At 37.1% G+C, this 24225-nt stretch overlaps 1 protein-coding gene and 1 pseudogene across 52 annotated transcripts in view; both read left to right on the forward strand.

The window, feature by feature from the left end:
* Window positions 1-24225, forward strand: part of FUT8 (fucosyltransferase 8) — a 472318-nt gene that overhangs the window by 224233 nt on the left and 223860 nt on the right. For 14 of the 51 annotated variants that reach the window (XM_077938183.1, XM_077938188.1, XM_077938191.1 and 11 more), the window contains 2 exons: window positions 15523-15616; window positions 17576-17610. The gene's annotated coding sequence lies outside the window, so the exon portion shown is untranslated. 51 annotated transcript variants of the gene reach the window in all.
* Window positions 996-1563, forward strand: LOC144329342 (ubiquitin-ribosomal protein eS31 fusion protein pseudogene; annotated as a pseudogene). Its single transcript, XR_013396341.1, has one exon. The product of XR_013396341.1 is annotated as a ubiquitin-ribosomal protein eS31 fusion protein pseudogene (transcript).

Here is a 24225-nt window from a genome sequence, read left to right on the forward strand (position 1 = left end):
CCTACTTTTGGTTATTATTTAAATGTAATTGGGCAGTTCCAAGAAAAGCTTCAGAACAGCTGTAATTACAGCTGCAGATTTAGTCAAAATAGGGGCTGTAAAAGGCTCTTTACTCTCCTTTCTCATCTCTTTCACCCCCACCCCAAATAACCCAAATTTAGTTGTAAAAGTTTTTGGTAAGCTCAGGATTTCTGAAACTGGAGTGCTATGTATTTAACTGCATGCAGATGTGATGATTACATGTGACTTTTAAGGTTCCCATAACCTTTTAGTTCTTCTATTGCTGTATGCACAGTTAAGTGATTCTTGTCAGCTGTGTCTGTATTGAATTTTACAGATACACATATATTTTAAACACAGTTTAGTGATTTTTATCAAGGCCCAGGCATCTGCTCAAACTACTGAGTAGGGTAATAGTTTTCAATCTAAATTTTAGCTTATGTTGACATTATTACAGGTTGACTGGAAACATTTACAAAAGCCTGTATCTGTGTTAAAAAACTATATTTCTTCAAATTTTACTCTACTAGGAAATTGCCTTTGACCTCATCTGAAAACAAATTTGGCAAACCTCTTAATTTTTAGAGAAAGACCTACTATGATAAATCAAAAACTAAATACACATGTATGTCACATCCTTCCCCCCTCCCAGAGCTTTGATCTACGGAGTTGATGGCATTCTAAGGTCTGGTTTTTAGTTAATCAGTCAGGGATTATATATAAGGGTTATGGAAGACTGTGGCTAAAAGCAAGGTTTAGAGCCTTTTTGCCTTTCCCAGTTAATTACCATTTCTTTTGCAGATGGCAGTTTTGCTGAATATTGATCATAAGATATAATAAAATATCTTGGATTCTCACCACAATTTTACAGTGTTATCTGCTCAGAATCTGGTTCAAAATTGTAGTGACTTGTTGAATTGCACATAGGGAAATATGAAGAACCTTCTGCTAAAGCCAACAATTTAACACTTTTAGTTAGAAAACCAAGTGACTTCCTTTTCGATCCGCCATCTGCGGTGGAGCCGCCACAAAAATGCAGATTTTCGTGAAAACCCTTACGGGGAAGACCATCACCCTCGAGGCTGAACCCTCGGATATGATAGAAAATGTAAAGGCCAAGATCCAGGATAAGGAAGGAATTCCTCCTGATCAGCAAAGACTGATCTTTGCTGGCAAGCAACTGGAAGATGGACGTACTTTGTCTGACTACAATATTCAAAAGGAGTCTACTCTTCATCTTGTGTTGAGACTTCGTGGTGGTGCTAAGAAAAGGAAGAAGAAGTCTTACACCACTCCCAAGAAGAATAAGCACAAGAGAAAGAAGGTTAAGCTGGCTGTCCTGAAATATTATAAGGTGGATGAGAATGGCAAAATTAGTCGCCTTCGTCGAGAGTGCCCATCTGATGAATGTGGTGCTGGGGTGTTTATGGCAAGCCACTTTGACAGACATTATTGTGGCAAATGTTGTCTGACTTACTGTTTCAACAAGCCAGAAGACAAGTAACTGTATGAGTTAATAAAAGACACGAACTAAAAAAAAAAAAAAAAAAAAAAAAAAGAAAACCAAGTGAAACTTGCCTGTATTTGCATAGCACCATATTAAAAGTGGTAAGCATACAAAATTGTATAGGACATGGTTCTTACCTCAAAGTACAGTGGGTAGACAAGGTGCAAATATATGCATTAAAATAATACATCAATGATTAGGGTAAATAAACTTAGCTTTAAATCCCCAGACTCAGCACCTCTTTAAATCTTGAATTCTAAACATCGAGACCAACTTTCTTACAGATGAGGAAACATATTCAGAGAAGAGCAGTGAATTGTCTTTAATCAAAGGAGGTTTGTAGGTCATTCTAAATATAGGCTCAGGAATGACAGTAGGTAGCAAGTTAACTTTGCTTTTTATATCTTGAATGTCAGCTAATGTTGACTGATTGCTTGTTTCAAGTATTTTTTCAGAGAAACTTCTGGTCCTTTTCTCATGTGAGTCCAGTGGGAATATCAGCAGCGTGGGGACAATAGGTTATTTTCAGACTGGATAAAATTGAACAGAAGCCATTTCAGAGAATACTGGAGAACTGAAAAGAGTAATAAAACATTCATTAAGACAAAATAAGGGAACTATATAAAATCACATAGTTTTTAAAGCATGAATTGATTTATAGATACGAGGAAAGATAGGTAAAATGTGATATGGAATATAATTTTGATGATTAAGCATAACTTAATTATGTAAGGAAAAAGGAATTAACAGAAAATCTTTTAGGAAAGTAAATAGAACTTTGAGACTTCAGTAAGATAGGAAAAGTGAAATGTGAAAATTTTATATAGGGAGGCTATAGATTTAACTCATTGTTAAAAACTTGTCATCATCACAGTCTTCTTTTGCCTTCTCCCTTACCCCACTGGTTCTCTCTAAGAGAAGCTCTGGTGTCATGTGGTGTGATGTAATATAGTGCTGTAAAGTTCTTATTTTGTCACTTACAACCAGCCTGGTCTTGGAATAAAAGTTTGCTTATGAAGACATAAAAAAATGAATAATTTTGAATTAGTTACTTAGACTTGTGAGCTTCAGTAACTTAGCAAAAAATAAGACTATGTCTTCAATGTGCTTAATTATACAATTTTTGGGACAATCAAGTGAAATCATGTGAAAGTGTTTTAAAAACTGAAGGTAAGTAATTTTTTTTTTCATATTGCAGCTATACATTCAATCCAATATGACAAATATTTATGAGTATGTTAAGTTTAGACAAAAGCTGCCTTCTTCAGTTTAGCCTAAAGGTTTTTCTGTACACTGTGAACTGTAACAAGTGGAGGCAGAAACAGACTGTAGTCACACTTGTGCCAGTCACTAAGTGTTGGCCAATCAAATGTAGTCAACTGTTCGAACTGTGTTCAAATAAGGCAAACACCAACCTGTAACCAGTCCAACTGTTTTTGTACGTCACTTCCTTTTTCTGTATGTCAATTCCTTTTTCTGTATGTCACTTCCTTTTTCTGTACATTGCTTTCTTTTTTCTGTCCTTAAATCTTCCACCATGTAGCTGTGCTGGAGTCTCAGCGCCTACTCTGGCTTAGGAGGGTGCCTGATTTGCAAATCGTTCATTGTTCAGTTAAAATTTAATTCTGCGGAAGTTTTTCTTTTATCAAGTACCTAATATGTCAGACACAGTGTTGTAGACTTTAGAATTCAGGAGAAGGAAGAGAAAGGAAATAAAACATAATGTAAATGTCTATAGTATATGAAAGAACATGAAAAGGGTAATAAGAGATTCAGCTTACCTATATTTTGGCTTAGGCTAAAGAGTTACCCACCTGAATCTGCTCTAAGTCCATGAGGCTTGGTTTACCACAAGTGGCAAAGTGGGAATTTTGACCATTTCGTGTCTCTCTCTCTCTCTCCCTCCCCACCTGCTTCCCTCGTCTCCTCCCCTCCCCTTTATCTCCCCCCTCCCTCTCTGTCTTCCCCTCTCTCTCCGTGCCATAAGGTGAAAGTTTAAAATTGGGCTCTCCAATAGTTGCAGATAGGAGCTTGTTGGTTTTTTTTGTGTACAGGCATGAATCAATGGCCAAGTCAGAGTGCCATAAGGAATGTACAATTTTTAGACTTTGATGAGTATTGCCAATGAGATAGCTTCTAGATTTTAATATCTGCATTGTATACCTTTCCAGGGCATAGAGGATTAAAGGGGGACTTTAGAAACAACTGTTTCAGTCACCTGTGAAGATACTTTTTACAGAATCCCAGACTTAGCTTGACTGCTTTTTATAGTGAGGAATCTCTCTGTCATGTAATGCAGACCACTTTATTATGGGCTCCAGTGTTTGGAGTTCTTTGTTTTTGTCAGTCCCAAATGACCACCTTCTCCCTCCGTTATTCTGTATTCTTTCCATTTTATTAGATGGACTTTAGGCTTGACTGAAGAGAGAACCTGTTGATGGTGAAGCTAGGAATAGAAAGAGAAGGGATAGGTTCAGGAAGCTTGACAAAAAAGGAAATAATGGTAGTAATAATGGTTAATACTTCTTAGCACTAAAGTCTCAGGTACTGTGCTAAATGCTTTTCTTATATTATCTCATAACCTATAGAATTGATGTTTTAATATTAAATATTAATTAAATGAAAGATTAGTTTGATAGTAAATGATAGTATTTACCCTCTGTTACAGACAAAGAAACTGAGCTACAATAATTTGCCTAGTGAAAGGTAGAGTTCTCACTGGGCTATTGATTCTAGAGACCAAACCTTTAACATTGCCATGTATTGTCTCTTAGGGATAACCTTGGAGGCCTCTTTGGGAAAAATTTTATCCTATTTTTTTTCTAAGTATGATAGTCTTTGGAGATAAAAGATTAATATTTCAAGGCCGGTAATTTGGGTGGAAGTGAGGAGGAGGTGAAGAAACATAAAATTTATTCAATATTTTAAGTTTAGATGAAGAGATAAGAAAGGAAGGAACCTGGAAACAGATAAGTGAATGTAGTATACTTTGTAAGTCAGGGGGAAAGAAAATTTTGGTTTAGCTGTTGTAATGACTACATTTTATCATACTATATAAACGTGCAAGTTTGATCTAGGTATAGTTTAGTAAAAACTATGGTCATTAATTTATACCCCAGTGCTGTCCATTAGAAATGTAGAGTGAACCACACCTGTAATTTTTTAACTTTTTGTTAGCTACATTTAAAAAAGCAAAAAGAAGCAGTTAAAATTGGTTTCAGTTATTTACCATAATGTATGTAAAATATTTCAACAACTAATCGATATAAAAATATCAATTAGATTTTTACATTCTTTTATTCATATTAAGTCTTTGAAATCCATGTGTATTGTACACTTACAGCACATCTCAGTTCAAACTAACCACATTTCATATGGCTACATTTGGCTACTGAATACCTTACCAGACAGTGCATTTACATACCATTAGAAGAGAAAAGGTTTATTGTAGTTGCTATGTTCATAAAAAGTTTCTGATTGAATTACAAGTAGATGGCTTATTCTCCCTCTGTGTGTAACAAACAAGGAGTGAAGAGGAATCTGGGGCTGCAAAGCATCACTCTCTAGTTGTATCCAGAGAATCTGCTCAGGAGGGGCAGCATATTTTTTTATTTTTTATTTTTAAAAATTTTACTTTTAAGTTCTGGGATACATGTGCAGAACATGCAGGATCGTTGCATAAGTATACATGTGCCATGGTGGTTTGCTGCACCTGTCAACCCATCATCTAGGTTTTAAGCCCCGCATTCATTAGGTATTTGTCTGAGGAATGAAACTATAAACATATTAAATCCTATAAAAAGAAAAAAAAGTAAGGTTCTGAAGGGTTCCAGAATTCAGGAGAAGGAAGAGAAAGGATATTTTTTATACTTAAGGAAGTGGGGAGGAAGGTTTTACCAACTATTTAGGTTTCCTGCTGATTGAGGCTTTGTTGTATAGTTAGAAGGACTTCCAAGAGACTCCAGAATTTCTGCTGTCATAGTTCTGGGCTCTGGTTTTACCTAAAGATCTCTCAGTTTTTTTTTTTTTTTCCTCTACAGAGCTCTGTAGGAGAGGCACAAAGTTCTTACTTAGTGTGAAACATGGTGTTTGTTGGTTTAGGGACTTTGTGCCTCTTTCTGGAACCTTTCAGAACCTTTCTTTTCTTTCTTTTTATAGGATTTAATATGTTTACAGTTTCATTCCTCAGATAGGAATTACTAAAGTTCGCTTTTCCCTTAAAAAAAAAAAAAAAAAAAACCCAGTAAATTAATCACATTTTAAAAACTAGCAAATCTTTTCTAACTATGATAGTTAAAAAAAAAGTTATGTATTCTTTGTGAAAATTTAGGTAATTGAGATACCTGCTTTTACATATTAAATAAACAGGTCTCAAGCAGGATTTTCACTTTGGCTTCTTATTGCACTGGGGTTCCTTGGGCAGGAGCAGTCTAGTGAATCATCACCTCTGGTTTGGATGTGGTAGTACTGGAGATTTTGTTTCCTTTAAGGAGAGTGTGAACAAATGGGAGTTACGTTTTCCTGCAGGCTACGGTCCATTTGTATATTGCTCTTTATCTATGTATCATATTTTATTTGACTAAGAGCCTAATTTTAATAGATTTAATTTTTAAAAATCTTAGCTATTTGTAGGGTTTAAAAAGCTAAACAACAGCTATAGGATTTGTATTGCTTATTGAGAGATACCAGGTTAAAATACAAGTTTTTAAAATATAATTTAGCAGAATAAAACACACTTTTATCTTTTTTCCATTTTCTGAATTTGTAATATGCTAATGTTACCAGTATATAATATTTTTTGCTATGACTAATTGTGTTTTATTTGTTGTGAATGTAGTCTTGGTTCAAGTAGAGGTAAGGAGGTATTTTGGAAACCAGTACTTACCATTTTGGGGCTAGGTGGTGGGAATAGACAAGCTAGAAATACACTTGGAAGAAAGAAAACCATTTAGTAGGAACTTGAGATGATGGGAGAAACAGACATTTTTAGGAAAGTTAGTTTTTTAAAAAATAAAAAATTTAGACACAAAAATCATTAGGAACATAATCAGATTTTAGAAAAATTTAAGTAGAAAAAAATCACTTTAAATAGAGAACTTTGAAGTAAATACTAATTATGTTTGTATTTTCAGGGGAGGAAATAAGTCTGTTAGTTGGCCCCCCGAGGCTGCCTAGATGTGGAGAACCGTAAGACTGAGTTTGTACTGTCTTTGAGTTAAACAGCTAACCCTGAGTGATTTCGGAATAGATTCCTTTGACATATTTTCAGTCATATTCCTTTTGGAGTTATTATTACATAGATTACCTAATTTGTAATTCTCAAGTGCTATAAAACATTAAACATTTTTAGCAACCTCAATTCATCATAGTCCTATGACTGCCCTTCTTTATTTTATTTATTTTTATTTTTTGAGACGGAGTCTCGCTCTGTCGCCCAGGCTAGAGTGCAGTGGCACAATCTCGGCTCACTGCAAGCTCCGACTCCCGGGTTCACGCCATTCTCCGGCCTCAGCCTCCCGATTAGCTGGGACTACAGGCGCCCGCCACTGTGCCCGGCTAATTTTTTCTATTTTTAGTAGAGACGGGGTTTCACCATCGTCTCGATCTCCTGACCTTGTGATCCGCCCGACTCGGCCTCCCAAAGTGCTGGGATTACAGGCGTGAGCCACCGCGCCCGGCCAACTGCCCTTCTTTCACGCTTAATCATATAGGAATATTTGTAAGAGTATGTGATATGGTTACACTTTGTCTCCTCACCCAGATCTCATCTTGAATTGTAATCCCCACAATCCCCACGTGTCAAGGGAGACCTGGTGGGGAATGACTGGATCATGGGGGTGGTGTCCCCCATGCTGTTCTCATGTTAGTGAGTGAGTTCTCATGAGATCTGATGGTTTTATACATGTCTGACAGTTCCTCCTTCACACATTCACTCTCTCTTGCCTGCCACCATGTCAGACATGCCTCTTCCCCTTCTGCCATGATTGTAAGTTTCCTGAGTCCTCCCCAGCCATGCAGAACTGTGAGTCAATTAAACTTCTTTTCTTTATAAATTACCCAATTTTGGGCAGTTCTTCATAGCCCCCAGTGTGAGAGTGGACTTTGGCCATGATTTTTGTGGTATGACTCAGGAAAATTCTTCTAGTGGGTATGACTGTGGAGTGGTTTTGTACCTGCGGTTGTTGCCCTGGGGCCTCAGGAAGTTAGCCTAGATTAAAGAGTTCAGGTTTTGGAGTCAAATGGGTTGTGTTGAATTCTGTTTCTGACCCTTAACTACCCCTGTGACTTTGGGCAAGTTACTAGACCTCAGTTTCCTCAACTGCAAATTGGCAATAATAGCAGCCACCTCCTAAGGTTGTGATAAATTTTAAGTATAATCGTTGCTCCTTTTATTGAGCATTTATTTATTCCAGCCAGATACTGTGTTACATACTTCATATGCAGTATATAATTTAATTTGTATGTGTATGTTAGAGTGTGTTAGAAGTTCATTTCCAACAGTAATACATGTCCAGTAACTGGTTGCTATTACTTTTTCTGTATGTTGATTCCTTAATCAGAAGTTGATGTTCCTAAGATGAAAGATGGGAATGGGCATTTTGATCAGACCTGAAGGACTTGTTTGGAAGTTGACAGTGGTTTGAAAGTGAAATATTTACTAAAGTGTGGTTCAAGGATAATCTGCATGGTAATTACCTTGGAAGCTTGTTAAAATGTAGAGTTTTGTGTTTGTCGTCTGAAACTGAGTCTGAATCAGGATCTCTGGCCATGGAGCCCAGACCCTGCAGTTTTATAAGCTTAATCATAATTCTTATTCTCTATGAAGTTTGAGAATCATCTTTTAAATTTATTCTTCCTGATGATTAAAAAATGATTCTAATGATTTTTAAATATTTTTCTTTGATGTAATAAGCTTTTCATTTTATTGGTAATGGAGGTGGTAAATTTTTTCCGTTTAAATGTTTACATATATGTGATTTTTCTGTGTTATAAGAGTTTAATGGGCGGTGACATTTATTCATTCAGCTAATGTTTAGTAAATATTAAAGTATTATAAATATTAAAATTTATAAAATGCAATTTACTTATTTGGAGTATTTTAAAATGAATATATCATATTTTATTCAGTTATTCAAACAAAATAATTATTGACACTATGAGTAAAGTAGTCTCAATTTAGTATAAAATATGTCGTATTTTACTCAATTTATAGTCTCCAGATAGGGTAGGAAAGGAAAGCAGATTGAGAATGTGCTGTTATGAAGCTAGGTGGAGAGGGAAAGGGAGCACTTTTCTGCTGCTAACTAGAAGAAAAGCATAACTACAGATAATTTATATAATATGAAGATTTCAAAGCTGATAGAAATTTTCAGGGAGTTTTGGTCAGGGTCATTTTATTAGTCATATTATTTAATGAAAAGATAATCAGGAATGTTCAGCCTCTGTATTTTCGACTTATTGCTTTCCTCCCTAAGAACACTCTTTTGAGTTTTATCTGTCTATTCTTTTGAGTTGTATCTTTGCCTTCCTGGGAAGTCTCACTTGACTTTTTAGGAAATCAAGTTGCATCCCCACAGTGTTTCATATGACCTTATCTTTTTTAGATTCTTCAAGTGAAATCTTACTCAAAGGAACCAATAAATTGCCTCGTCGTAATTTTAAACTTAGGTGTTTGGAAGACTGTATTTCAGTGAGTCTTTGCATTGATATCTTTAGCCTGCAAATCTTTTTGGCTCCTGTATCGACTTTAATAATTCTTATGGGTTAAGCAACTGTATTTTTGATATCTGTAGTTTTGTTCATTATCAGAAACTAGGTCACCAGGGTTGGTTTGTCATTGTTAATTAAAAAGGTGTTGTATGCTTTTTTTTTTTTTTTTTAAATGGAACGTGCTTGTTGAATGAAGCTAAAATATCTTAGTAATGCTCTGCTTTAAATACTCATAGTATATAATTTTGCATATTTTAAATTCAGTCTATCTGCCAGTACAACAATGTTATTTATCTCTGAGAATTTTGACTATTCTTTTGTGCGATTTAGAATTAAATGAATTGTTAAAGCTTCTAGTAGGCTTTTTACTGACAGTCTCTGTCTGACCTCTCCTTTAGAAGTTTTCCTCAATATTTTCAGAAGTACCATTTGGGTCTTACTGAAATGGTAATTTTTGCTTCTATAGTAACAGATGGAAGCAGTAGACTTTTTTAGAGGTTGGAAGCAGTGAGATACAGAGGAGAAAAATCAGGCTAAATTTATGTCATGCCTATTTCATTGTGAAAACTAATTATAGCCTCATGTACATTACTTTTCTGAGGGTTGTAGTGGTAGTAATGGTTGTGGAAGTAGTAATAGTTGTAGGGATGAATTAAGGAGGCATTGGGGAAGAATGTGTCCCCCAACATAGGGTTTCAGTTACTTCCCAAATATAAATAATAGTGGTTATTACCAAAATTTTTCAAGAGACAGGGATCTCACTATGTTGCCCAGGCTGGCCTCAAACTCCTAGGCTCAAGTGATTCTCCTTCCTCAGCCTCCCAAGTTGCTGGGACTATAGACACACACCACCATACCTGGCTGAATTTTTTTTTTTTTTTTAACCAGAGAAGAGCACACTACTTTTTTCTTTACTCTTACAGCGTTTTCATTACCAGTTATTATACTTTCGTTGTGAATGATTTCAGAATGTTTGGGAATGGTGTTGATAAACTAGTATTATTTTGGGGTTAAGTATAGGCCCTTAAACAGACTACAACTCAAGTCTCAGGTTTACGACTTTTTTTTTAAGTAGTACATGGGGCAGATTATTTAATACCTTATTTTGCCATAACTGATTATTATTAAATATCTACTTTATAGATGTGTTGATGATTAAATCAATTTGTAAAGAATAATGAGTTGTGTGCAGTGGCTTGTGCCTGTAATCCCAACACTTTGGGAGGCTGAGGTGGGAGGATTACTTGAGCCTAGGAGTTCGAGATCAGCCTGAGCAACATAGTGAGACCTTGTATGTACAAAAAGTGAAAAACTCAGGCTGGTGCGGTGGTATGTGCCTGTAGTCTCAGCTACATGGGAGGCTGAGGCAGGAGGATTGCTTGAGTCCGGGAGGTCCATCCAGGCTGCAGTGATCTGTGATTGTAACATTGCACTCCAGCCTGAGCAACACAGCAAGACCCTGTCTCAAAAAAATAATAATAATAATAATAATAATGCCAGCAAACAGTATGTGTTGAATATTTAGTTATAATTATTATTCACTCTCTAAAATAGTATTCTTAGTAAACTCTAAATGACCTTAAGGTAAAAAAATTTTTATATTTAAAAGTTCAGAAAAATTCAGCTTAGTTATTTTTAGGCTGGTGTTTGGTCTCACACACTTATGCCCCTTTCAAACTATTATAGAACAATGCTTTTCAAACTTTAATGGGCATATGGGATTGTGTAGGGATCATAATAATGTGTAGATTCTTATTCAGTAGTTTTGGAATGGGATGAGATGTTGCCTTTCCAACAAGCTCCTGTTGGTGATCTGGATGTAGCTCATCCCCTCCTCCCCTTCTCTCCTCCCCTCTCCCTCTCCCTCTCCCTCTCCTCTTTACAACATGCTTTGAGTAGCACAGTTATGCAGTGTTCCATTAAGTGGTTCTCATTCCCGCTTTCAGTATATTATAAACACTTGGATACTTTTTGTTCTTTATGCCTAGGCTCTGTGTCATACCAGTTAAATTAGACCTTTGCCTTTGGGGTTCTGGGCATCATTGTCGTTGTCGTCGTCGTCATCATCATCATCATCATCATCATCATCATCATCATCATCATCTTTTGGTAAATATCCTGGATCATTCTCTCGTGAAACCAGCATTAAGAGCCACCACTTTAGTTATTTGAAGGAGAGTCATAAGCTAAGAAGCTACATTTTAGGTCTTCACTTACTTTGTTGTCTTCCATTTTAAGCTCATTTCCTCTGTAGAGATGATGGTGGGCAGCTGGTTAGAACTGTTAAACTGGAAGGCAGTTAATATGTTGGCCTGAAGTTTTCTTTTCTCTAGACTAAAAGGTTTGACTGTTGAACCTTTCTTTATAGATCCTATTTCCTGTCCCCTTTCATCATTTGTATAATCTTCTTTGGACTTTCCCTAATTTCTCAATAGCCTCCTTAAAGTGTAATAACCCAAACTAGGTATAAAACTGCTGTAACAAAACTGAACAATGGCAGAGGCAGAAGAATCATATATCTAAAAGTCTGTGGTTTTCATCAGCATTGAAAACTTGTATTTGTTTCAAACTTTTTATTGGCCTTTCTTTTATGTTTTTCAGGGTTAAAATGTGTTTTATACCATGATACTTGTTTCAATATATTGCTTTCTTAGGTTATGTTTCTTCTTCTTTCTTCCTCAACTGTGCTTTTTGTATCCATTTCCTATCTTGCACCTATTTTCGAGGAGAGGCAGTAAATATTTTCTTATGGACTATCATGTTTGGGAAGACTGTTTTCCAAAATGATCAAGATCATGTTGAATTTTATTCCATCTAGCCGTGATGGCTCAATTAGGATCAGGTCAGGAAAACAGTCCACACTAAATACTCGAGGCAGGAGGATTTCTTGAGACCAGGAGTTTGAGACCAGCCTGGGTAACATAGTAACCCCTCTCTCTACAGAATTACAAACAAAAAAATTTCAGCCCAGAAAATTTAATATAGGGAATGGATTATACAGGTATTGGAGGACTGAAAAAGCAAACAGGGAACACTGGGGTAACACAGAGACAGTATTTGCAGGAATCAACCACTATTCATATGGTTGGGGGGAAATAAGAACTTGGATGTGGGACCTCATAGAATTGGGATTCAAAACCTCTGGAGGGGGTACTTCCTGACAGCTGTTGGTATGTCTGAGGGGAATTTCTGAGAGTGCCAGAAAAAGCTGGTGGTTATCACTGCTACTGCTGGGGTGGAGAACCTATGCTGGGCAATGCTGACTGGAAAAAGTATGTACTGCATTCTCCCTCTAGTGTCCTTATTGGCAGTATGAGGAAGCTAGCTGCAGAAGAGAAAAGTAGTTTTCAGAGTTTTATTTTCAGTGTTACAGAGATGAGTATTAAAGGGTAGATTTGGATCTGAGAGAAAGTAGCTGAATAACCAGTATATATAGCCTTCTTTTCTGGTCACAGGAGGCCATAGGCCTTTGGTCTGTTGGTCTCTTTCCTAGCTACTTGGACCCCAGTCCCAGATATTCTTAATGCTGAGGGTTTGGAAGGAAAGGAGTTGTTATTATTTTAAAAATTAATTTGTCTAGTTAATGTGATTGGTGGGTCTAGTTAATGTGGTTGTGGCATGAGACGGGTCTACTTTGTCTCTTCTCCTCTTCTCCCCTCCTCCCCTCTTCTTCTCCCCTCTTCCCCTCCGCTCCTCCCCTCCTCTTCTCCCCTCCTCTTCTCCTCTCCTCCCCTCCTCCCCTCCTCTCCTCCCCTCTCCCTCTCTCTCTCCTCTTTTGTTTTCTTCTCTTCTCTTTGAGACAGTGTCTTGCTCTGATGCCCCGGCTGGAGTATAGTGGTGTGATCTTGGCTCTCTGGAGCCCCGAGCTCCCGAGCTGAAGCAGCCTTCTCACCTCAGCCACCCAAGTACCTGGGATTACGGGCGCCCACCACCACACCCAGCTAAGTTTTGTGTTTTTTGTAGAGATGAGGTTTTGCTATGTGGGCCAGGCTGGTCTCGAACTCCTGACCTCTAGTGATTCACTCATGTTGACCTCCAAGTGGTCTGGAATTACAGGTGTGAGCCACTATGCCCAGATGGGTCCACTTATTTATTATTATTTTTTGAGACGGAATCTCACTCTGTCACCTAGGCTGGAGTGCAGTGGTGGGATCTCAGCTCACTGCAATCTCCACCTCCCAGGTTCAAGTGATTCTCCTGCCTCGCGAGTAGCTGAGATTATAGGCACCCACCACCATGCCTGGCTAAGTTTTGTATTTTTAGTAGAGATGGGGTTTCACCATGTTGCCCAGGCTGGTCTCGAACTCCAGACCTCAAGTGATCCACCTGCCTTAGGCTCCCAAAGTGCTGGGATTACAGGCGTGAGCCACCATGCCCAGCCTGGGTCCACTTATTCTAAGGTGACTCTGTCACAGCTTTTTTTGGGAACTTACATTTAATCATTAGATACTCATTCTTTGCCTCTTGAGATATTTCTGTTTTTTAAAAGCCCTTATTTAAAATGTAAAAAAAATTATGGTAAAAGTAATGATGTTACCCATAAACAAAGTTTTAAAATTGGTTGCCTATTAGCCAAACAGTGGCCTCCAGTGGTAACCAACCTCTGAAAAGATTATACCTTTTTTCTCATTCAAATATTCCCCCTCCTGCAGAGCTTCTTCAATTTTAATGTGTATATAAATCACTTGAGGATCTTGGTAAAATACTGATTCTGATTCAGTATGTCCCTGGGTAAGGCCTGAGATTGTGCATTTCTGACAAGCTCCCAGGGGAGGCTGAAGCTACTGGTCCCTAGACTAGACTTTTTTTCTCCCTTCCCTCACTTGAGAACTACTCGTTTGGCTTAGATCCAATGTTGGACTTGGATGGCTGAGTAGTGAGTGATCATAAAGTAGGAGTTTCTATTGTAAGCCTGCCTGTCTAGAAATATTTTGAGCAATTTTAGTAGAGCTATTTATAGCTGTTTCTTTCCAGGTGGGATCAGAGAAGTATATGCTTCTGAATAGGTTAAATTTTCTTCTATAATATAATGCTGCCCTGAATGCAGAAACGTGCCTATCACTTGTAATTTTCCTGGAAGGCGTGAGGCTGTTTGGTAACTGTGTACATGTTTAAGGGAAACTGAGTAATGGAGGACAGGAGGGAACAATTAACAAATTCACGCGTCAGATAATTTGCTTTCATTAAAGCCATTGTTACTCTTATTTATTGATTGTTCCTGATGATAGGACATCTGTAGATTTCAAAAGGTGTGTTTGGTGTGAATTTCATACTGATGGCATTTTTCTGCTTTTGACAGTTTCATATACTTAAACTTGTCATCAAAACATAGCATCCTGTCTTGAGCCACATAAATAGTAGTCTTCCTTAATGAAACTTTGAATAGAGCCCAAATTTATGAAATTGTTAATTGCTCTTTATATCTAGATTTTACTTTCAGTAAAGTAATACCTATCTGCTAACGCAAATAGAAAGGTAATCTTTTATTTGGTTGCCATCCTTCAAGAGACTCTCTCTGCCCTTCCCTCCCTCCCTTCCTGGATCCTTCCTTTTGTCTTTACAGACCTAGATTTTGAAAGGTTCTAGGTTCCTTTTGTCTGTTGATACTATGTGAATGTTATCCTTAAGTTTTTAATTCAAGCTACAACTAGACAGATAATGTGTCTCATAATTAGCTGGGGTGAGTTAAAATGAAAGTTAAGGATTCAGGGGATTCCTACAGATGGGTGGAAAAAAAAAAGCTCATTGTTAGGATCCTTAACAAAGCATTTTGATTGGCATATGGAGACCTTTGCATGAACACAAATGTTCATATTTGAATATTTATAGAAGATAATCTGTCAGAATTACTGTTATTTTAATTTGCCAAGCTTGGCTGATTGCCGCAGTTGGATGTTAGTTGAATTCAAGATGAAGAGTTGTAAATATTTTCTGGTGTGGGACATGGTTTTTGTCCTTGAAGCTGTTTGAATTTCTTACTTCTCCCACCTATACCCCCTTCTTTAAAACTGTGAGGCTTTTTTGTATTATGTGAACTTTCATGTTCTTTTTTAGGAAAAAATATTAAAGTAGGATGTTAACTGTATGGATTAAAACATTTTTTTAAACTAAATTTGTTGACATTTGGTGATCAGGAATTGTTTAAATAATTTTTACTATTTGTCCAATCTTTGCTTCAAAGGACCCATAGGGATGTTTATCTTATTTGAATGGTTTTGTGTGAGATATGTTTCACATTAACAACAAAGAAAATGTAGACTGCTAGATAATTAATGTTTCCCCTTTCTTTTATCTCATTTGAACAGCTAATAATTTTAGTGACCCAGATTCAAGCAATAATTCCTGTCTTCATAATTGTCATGTGGTTTTGTCAGCTTCTTATGTTCTAGGGGAAGGAAGGTAAGACTTTTTAAATATATATTGAAATAACTTGGTTAATAAATACTTTTTTTCTCTTTTTAGAAGCCAGGAACCCTGTTCTCTTTCCGTAGTGTCTCCTCACTCAGAAAACATTGTATTCTCCAACCTCAGCCTCCTGAGTAGCTGGGATTACAGGCGCCCGCCACCATGCCTGGCTAATTTTTTTTGTATATTTAGTAGACACAGGGTTTCACCTTGTTGGCCAGGCTGGTCTCAAACTCCTGACTTCAGGTGATCTGCCTGCCTTGGCCTCCCAAAGTGCTGAGATTACTGGCATGAGCCACTGTGCAGGAGAATGGCTTGAACCTGGGAGGCAGAGGTTGCAGTGAGCTGAGATCATGCCATTGGCACACCAGTCTGGGCAACATGAGCGAAACTCCATCTCAAAAAAAGAAAGAAAGTAAAAAAAAAAAAAAAGCCCAACACATTGTATTACTTATTGATGCAGTATCACTATTCCTACTGAGACGACATTATTTTAGCTTTAGAGATGATATATAGTGGCTTTCTCAAAGTCATATGACATTTTTTTGGGAGCAGGGCTGTATTCTGTGCCCCATGTGCTAAGCTATCTTGTCTCATATAACTAGCCACTGTTACCTGAATAGTTTTACGTGTATAACCACTTGACCTGACTAGTCTTAATTGTCTTTATTTCTTTATCTCTTAGAAACTGACGTAATTGAATCAGTTTTGTTGGTTATTACTTTAGCTAGAAAGTATGTCAAGTACTACTTGTCAGCATTTCAGTGTGTGTGTGTTTTTTTTTTGAGACAGTCTCGCTCTGTCGCCCAAGCTGGAGTGCAGTGGCGCGATCTTGGCTCACTGCAACCTCCACCTCCCGGGTTCACGCCACGCTCCAGCCTCAGCCTCCCAAGTAGCTGGGACTACAGGCGCCCGCCATCACACTCGGCTAATTTTTTGTATTTTTAGTAGAGACGGGGTTTCACCGTGTTAACCAGGATGGTTTCAATCTCCTGACCTTGTGATCCTCCTGCCTCAGCCTCCCACAGTGCTGGGATTACAGTTGTGAGCCACCGTGCCCGGCCTACATCTCAGTTTTATTTAGACTTTGTTTTGGAGTTTCAGGAATATGGGGTCTCAGGAATGTATTTTGTATTTAGAAAATTAAGAGTGGAATTTTATAGTATTTTCTGTCTTTCACAGTCATCCATCTTCATTCTCATTTGATTGTTTTTGCTATATTATTTTTTTCTAGAAAATTTTATGTAATCTTTTCCTTGTTATTACTTTTGCCTATTCTTTTTGTGACCATCTCCAAGTCATTTCCCTTGTATCTCACCCTAATTCCTTATTATCTTCCTAGGAAAACTTACTTTTCCAACTCTGCAGCTATCCTCTGGCTGGATAACAAAATTATTAATAATTCCTTAAGGTATTACCCTAGCTACTAATTTTGTAATAGTCCACCATGTGTTCACTGTGTAAAGGGTTCAGAGGTGACTGTTGTACCTAATGCACCACAGATGTGGAAGTGATAATAAAATTTACATATATGTAAAGTGAAGATATTGCTAATACTTCCCTCGGGTCTGGCCATTCTGATATGCTTGCTAAGTTTGGAGGCTTATTTTATAATGGTTCTTTTGGATTTCTTAAGGTGAATTAGATATTATGTTTACCTTAAATTTTAATTGGTATGCTTTTAGTTAAGTAGGTTAAAAGTCCATGGAATAAAAGTTAAGCCAGTAATATAAAAAGTAGTAAGCCATTTTTCAGTGTGATTTGAAAAACAATTTAGCTATATTTCTTGCTATAAAAAAGCAGCGAAGAACACTATACAGTGGACTAAGATTTTGTAAGTAAATTAATTTTGATCAAAGTTAATTCCATGTTGATAGCAAATGTTGGGGATTGGCATCCATATGTCAAATTTCACATAAAAATTTATTTTTCTACTGTTTTTTTTTTCCTTAGGAGGAAGAACTGTAAATCTTAAATTTGTGTAGAAGGTATGATAATGCTGTTTTAATAAACAGGATTTGTTATTTTGAAAATTGGGTAGTAAGGACAACCAGTGAATTATACTACTTAGTGATTTTTTTAAAAACAATTATTTTTAATTTTTGTGGGTTCATAGTAGGTATATGTATTTATGGGATACATGAGATGTTTTGACACAGGCGTACAATGTGTAAAAGTCACATCATGGACAATGCACTGTCCCTCCCCTCAAGCATTTATCCTCTGTGTTACAAACAATCCAAATACACTCTTAGTTATTTAAAAATGTACAATTAAATTATTGATTGCGGCAACACCCCTCACACAGGGGTACCAACTGTGGGGGTCTGCCCACAGACTCTGACCAGGCCACAGATGAATAAAGTACAATGACACACAGATACTCTGTTTTGCCAGTCCAGCTGAGGGTGTCTCAACTGCTTACAGACTCCCTGGAGAGTTCTGTAAACAGTTGTGACCAGTGAGACTGGCATTTATGCAGTAAGATCAATGAACAAAAGCTTGAGTCAACACCATTAGAGGGTAATTGACATTGTGGACTTTCCAAGTAAAAAGCACTTAAGCACCCCTGGTACATCAAAGGTTAGTCTTAAGATTGTATGAGTAAACAAGCTAGCTAGGTAAACTACTCTGCCTTCCTTTATTACTACTTTAATTTGTTTAGAGGTAAAGATCAGGTTGCCTTCAACCATATCTATTCCTGAAGTTACGCAAACTTCTTGACTTTCCAAGAAGATTGTGTCTATCTCTAAAACTATCTTTAATATTTTTCCCACCAGCCTGATTGAACCCAAGTAACTGATTATAGTCACTCTGTTGTGCTATCAGATACTAGGTGTCACTCATTCGTCCTGTTTTTTTTTGTACCCATTAACCATCCCCACCTCTCCCTCATCCCACCACTGCCTCTCCCAGCCTCTAGTAATCATCCTTCTTTTTCCATGGGTTCAATTGTTTTGATTTTTAGATCCCACAAATAAGTGAGAGCATGAGATGCATGTCGTTCTTTGCCTGGCTTATTTCACTTAATGCAGTGACCTCCGGTTCCATCCATGTTGCAAATGACAGGATCTCATTCTCTTTTATAGCTGAGTAGTACTGTATTGTGTATGTGTACCACATTTTCTTTGTTCATTCGTCTGCTAATGGACACTTAGGTTGCTTTCAAATATTGGCTATTGTGAACAGTGCTACAGTAAACATGGGAGTGCAGATATCTCTCTGATATACTGATTTCCTTTTTTGGGGTACATATCTAGCAGTGAGATTGCTAAATCATATGGTAGCTCAATTTTTAGTTTTTTAAGGAACGTCCAAACTGTTCTTCATAGCAGTTGTACTAATTTACATTCCCACCAACAGTGTATAAGGGTTCTCTTTTTTCCATATCTTTGCCAGCATTGATTATTGCTTGTCTTTTGGATAAAAGCCATTTTAACTGGAATAAGATGATATCTCATTGTAGTTTCGATTTGCATGTCTCTGATGATCAGTGATGTTGAGCACTTTTTAAAAATTTTTTTTATTTTTAAATTTTTTTTTTTTATTATGAGATGGAGTCTCGCTCTGTTGCCAGGCTGGAGTGCAGTGGCACCGATCTTGGCTCACTGCAACCTCCACCTCCTAGGTTCTCTCCTGCCTCAGCCTCCCGAGTAGCTGGGACTTACAGGCGCACACAGCCATGCCTGGCTTTTTTTTTTTTTTTTTTTTTTGTATTTTAGTAGAGATGGGGTTTCACCATGTTGCCCAGGCTGGTCTCAAACTCCTGAGCTCAGGCAATCTGCCTGCCTCAACCTCCCAAAGTGCTAGGATTACAGGCATGAGCCACTGTGCCCGGCTGAACACTTTTTCATATGTGTGTTTGCTAGTTGTATGTCTTTATTTATTTCTTTTTTTTGAGAAATATCTATTCAGATCTTTTGCCTGGTTTTTAATTGGATTATTAATTTTTTCCTGTGGAGTTGTTTGAGGTTTTTTTTTTTTTGAGATGGTGTATTGCTCTTGTTGCCTAGGCTGGAGTGCAGTGGTGTGATCTGGGCTCACTGTAACCTCCACCTCCCGGGTTCAAGCAATTCTCCTGCCTCAGCCTCCCAAGTAGCTAGGATTACAGGTGCCTGCCACCACGCCCAGCTAAATTTTTGTATTTTTAGTAGAGATGGGGTTTCACCATGTTGGCCAGGGTGGTCTTGAACTCCTGACCTCAGGTAGTCTATCTGCTTCGGCCTCCCAAAGGGTTGGGATTACAGGTGTGAGCCACTGTGCTTGGCCGAGCTTCTTTTGTTTTCTGGTTATTAATCCTTTGTCAGATGGGTAGTTTGCAAATATTTTCTTCCATTGTGTGGGTTGTCTCTTTGTTGGTTGTTTACTTTGCTCTGGAGAAACTTTTAACTTGGTGTGATGCCATTTGTCCATTTTGGCTTTGGTTGCCTGTGCTTGTGAGGTATTACTTAAGAAATCATTGCCCAGACTAATATCCTGGAGAGAGTCCCCAGTGTTTTCTTTTAGTCATTTCATAGTTTGAGGTCTTAGATTTTTGTCTTTAATCAATATTTTGATTTGATTTTTGTATATGGTGAGAGATAGGAGTTTAATTTCATTCTTCTGCATATGGATATCCAGTTTCTAAGCACCATTTATTGAAGAAACTGTCTTCTCTGCCATGTATGTTTTTGGCACCTTTGCCAAAAATGAGTTCACTGTAGGTGTGTGGATTTTTTTCTGGGTTTCTCGGTTCTGTTGGTCTCTGGGTCTGTTTTTATGCCAGTACCATGTTGTTTTGTTTACTATAGCTCTTAATACAGTTTGAAGTCAGTTAAGGTGATTCCTCTACTTTGGTTCTTTCTGCTTAGGATGGCTTTGGTTATTCTGAGTCTTTTGTGGTTCCCTATAAATTTTAGAATTTTTTTTTTAATATCTCTGTAAAGAATGTCATTGGTATTTTGATAGGGATTGCATTGAATCTGTGGATTGGTTTGGGTAGTATGGACATTTTAACAATATTGATTCTTCCAATCCATAAACATGGAATATCTTTCCATTTTTGGTGTCCTCTTCAATTTCTTTCATCAGTATAGTACAGTTTCTGTTACAGAGATCTTTCACTTATTTGGTTCATTCCTAGGTATGTATGTATTTATTTATTTTGGTGGCTATTGTAAATGGGGACTACTTTTTAAATTTTTCAATTTGTTCACATTTCGCATATAGAAATGCTACTTATTTTTGTATGTTGATTTTGTATCTTGCAACTTTACTGAATTAGTTTGCCAGTTCTTAATAGTATCAGTTCTAATAGGTTTTTGGTGGATTTTTTAGTTTTTTCCAAGTATAAGATCATATCATTTTTTCATGTGTCTGTTGGCTGTATGCATGTCTTCTTTTGAGAAATGTCTATTCATATCCTTTGCCCACTTTTTGATGGGGTTGTTTGTTTTTTTCTTGTAAATTTGTTTGAGCTCTTTGTACGTTCTGGATATTAGCCCTTTGTCAGATGAGTAGATTGCAAAAATTTTCTCCCATTCTGTAGGTTGCCTGTTCACTCTGATGGTAGTTTCTTTTGCTATGCAGAAGCTCTTTAGTTTAATTAGATCCCATTTGTCAATTTTAGCTTTTGTTGCCGTTGCTTTTGGTGTTTTAGACATGAAGTCCTTGCCCATGCCTATGTCCTGAATGGTATTACCTAGGTTTTCTTCTAGGGTTTTTATGGCATTAGGGCTGACATTTAAGTCTCTAATCCGTCTTGAATTAATTTTCGTATAAGGAGTAAGGAAAGGATCCAGTTTCTGCTTTCTACTTATGGCTAGCCAATTTTCCCAGCACCATTTATTAAATAGGGAATCCTTTCCCCATTTCTTGTTTTTCTCAGGTTTGTCAAAGATCAGATGGCTGTAGATGTGTGGTTTTATTTCTGAGGACTCTGTTCTGTTCTGTTGGTCTATATCTCTGTTTTGGTACCAGTACCATGCTGTTTTGGTTACTGTAGCCTTGTAGTATAGTTTGAAGTCAGGTAGCATGATGCCTCCAGCCTTGTTCTTTTGGCTTAGGATTGTCTTGGCAATGCGGGCTCTTTTTTGGTTCTATATGAACTTTGAAGCATTTTTTTCCAATTCTGTGAAGAAAGTCATTGGTAGCTTGATGGGGATGGCATTGAATCTATAAATTACCTTGGGCAGTATGGCCATTTTCACGTTATTGATTCTTCCTATCTATGAGCATGGTATGTTCTTCCATTTGTTTGTGTCCTCTTTTATTTCACTGAGCTCATCATCACTGGCCATCAGAGAAATGCAAATCAAAACCACAATGAGATACCATCTCACACCAGTTAGAATGGCAATCATTAAAAAGTCAGGAAACAACAGGTGCTGGAGAGGATGTGGAGAAATAGGAAAACTTTTACACTGTTGGTGGGATTGTAAACTAGTTCAACCATTATGGAAAGCAGTATGGCGATTCCTCAAGGATCTAGAACTAGAAATACCGTATGACCCAGCCATCCCATTACTGGGTATATGCCCAAAGCATTATAAATCATGCTGCTGTAAAGACACATGCACATGTATGTTCATTGCGGCACTGTTCACAATAGCAAAGACTTGGAAGCAACCCAAATGTCTGTCAGTGACAGACTGGATTAAGAAAATGTGGCACATATATACCATTGAATACTATGCAGCCATTAAAAAAGGATGAGTTTGTGTCCTTTGTAGGGACATGGATGCAGCTGGAAACCATCATTCTCAGCAAACTATCGCAAGAACAGAAAACCAAACACTGCATGTTCTCACTCATAGGTGGGAACTGAACAATGAGATCACTTGGACTCAGGAAGGGAAACATCACACACTGGAGCCTATTATGGGGAGGGGGTGAGGGGAGGGATTGCATTGGGAGTTATACCTGATGTAAATGACGAGTTGATGGGTGCTGATGAGTTGATGGATGCAGCACAGCAACATGGCACAAGTATACATATGTAACAAACCTGCATGTTGTGCACATGTACCCTAGAACTTGAAGTATAATAATAATAATAAAAAAGATCATATCATCTGCAAACAAGGATAACTTGACTTCTTCCTTTACAATTTATATGCCCTGTATATCTTTCTCTTGTCTAATTGCTCTCGCTAGGACTCCCAGTACTATAATGAATAACAGTGGTGAAAGTGGGCATCCTTGTTATGTTCCAGATCATAAAAGACAGGCTTTCAGTTTTTCCCCATTCAGTGTGATACTAGTTGTGGGTCTGTTGTGTATGGCTTTTATTATGTTGATGTGTGTTTCTTCTATACTCATGTTTTTGAGGGTTTTTATTAATGAAGGGATGCTGAATTTTATCAAATGTTTTTTCAGCATTAATTGAAATGGTCATATGGTTTTTTGTCCATCATTTTGTGTGATATGGTGTATCACTTTGATTGATTTGTATATGTTGAACCATTTTGGTGTCCCAGGGATAAATCTCACTTGGTCATGATGGATGATCTTTTTAATGTGTTGTTGAGTTCAATTTGGTAGTATTTTGTTATGGATTTTTGTATGAATATTCATCAGGGATATTGGCCCTTAGTTTTCTTCTTTTGATGTGTCTGTTTATGGTTTTGGTACCAGGGTAATAATAGTGGCCTTGCAGAATGAGTTTGGAAGTACTCCCCCCTTCTCTGTTTTTCGGAATAGTTTGAGTAGGATTGGTATTAGTTCTTTGTTAAATGTTTAGTAGAATTTAACAGTGTAACCATTGGGTCACAGGCTTTTCTTTACTGTCAGACTTTTAATTATGGCTTCAATTTCATTATTATTGGTCTGTTTGGGTTTTGGATTTCTTCATGTTTCAATCTTGGTAGGTTGTATGTGTCTAGGAATTTGTCCATTTTTTCTAAGTTTTCCAATTTATTGGCATATATTTGCTAATAGTAGCCACTAATGATTCTTCGGATTTCTGTGGTATCAGTTGTAGTGTCTCCTTTGTCATCTCTGATTTATTTGGATCTTCTTTTTTTTTAGTCTGACTTAAGGTTTGTCTGTTTTAACTTTTCCAGCAACCAACTTTTTGATTCATCTTTTGTATTTTCTTTATTTCAATTTCCTGTATTTCTTCTCTCATCTTTATTATTTATTTTCTTCTACTACTTTTGAGTTTGTTTTCCTCTTGCTTTTTTAGTCCTTAAAATGCATTGTTAGCTTGTATATTTAAAGTTTTTCTTCCTTTTTTTGATGCAGGCACTTGTAGCTATGAACTTCCCTCTTAGTACAGCTTTTACTGTATTCCAAAGGTTTTGGTATATTATTTTTCCATTATCATTTGTTTCAAGAAAGTTTTCAATTTTCTTCTTAATTTCTTCATTGACCCACTTGTCATTCAGGGGCATATCGTTTAATTTACATGTATTTGTATAGTTTCCAAAATTCCTCTTGGTGTTGATTTCTATTTTTATTCTATTGTGGTCAGAGATGTTTGATATTATGTGTTTTTTTTTTCTTTAAGCGTTTTAAGATTTGTTTTGTGACCTAACATATGGTCTATCCTTGAGAATGATCCATGTGCTAAAGAAAAGAATGTGTATTCTGTAGCTGTTGGAAGAAATATTCTTTAAATATCT

This window comes from Macaca mulatta, chromosome 7 (assembly GCF_049350105.2).
Source record: "Macaca mulatta isolate MMU2019108-1 chromosome 7, T2T-MMU8v2.0, whole genome shotgun sequence".
NCBI classification, from domain to species: Eukaryota; Metazoa; Chordata; class Mammalia; order Primates; family Cercopithecidae; genus Macaca; species Macaca mulatta.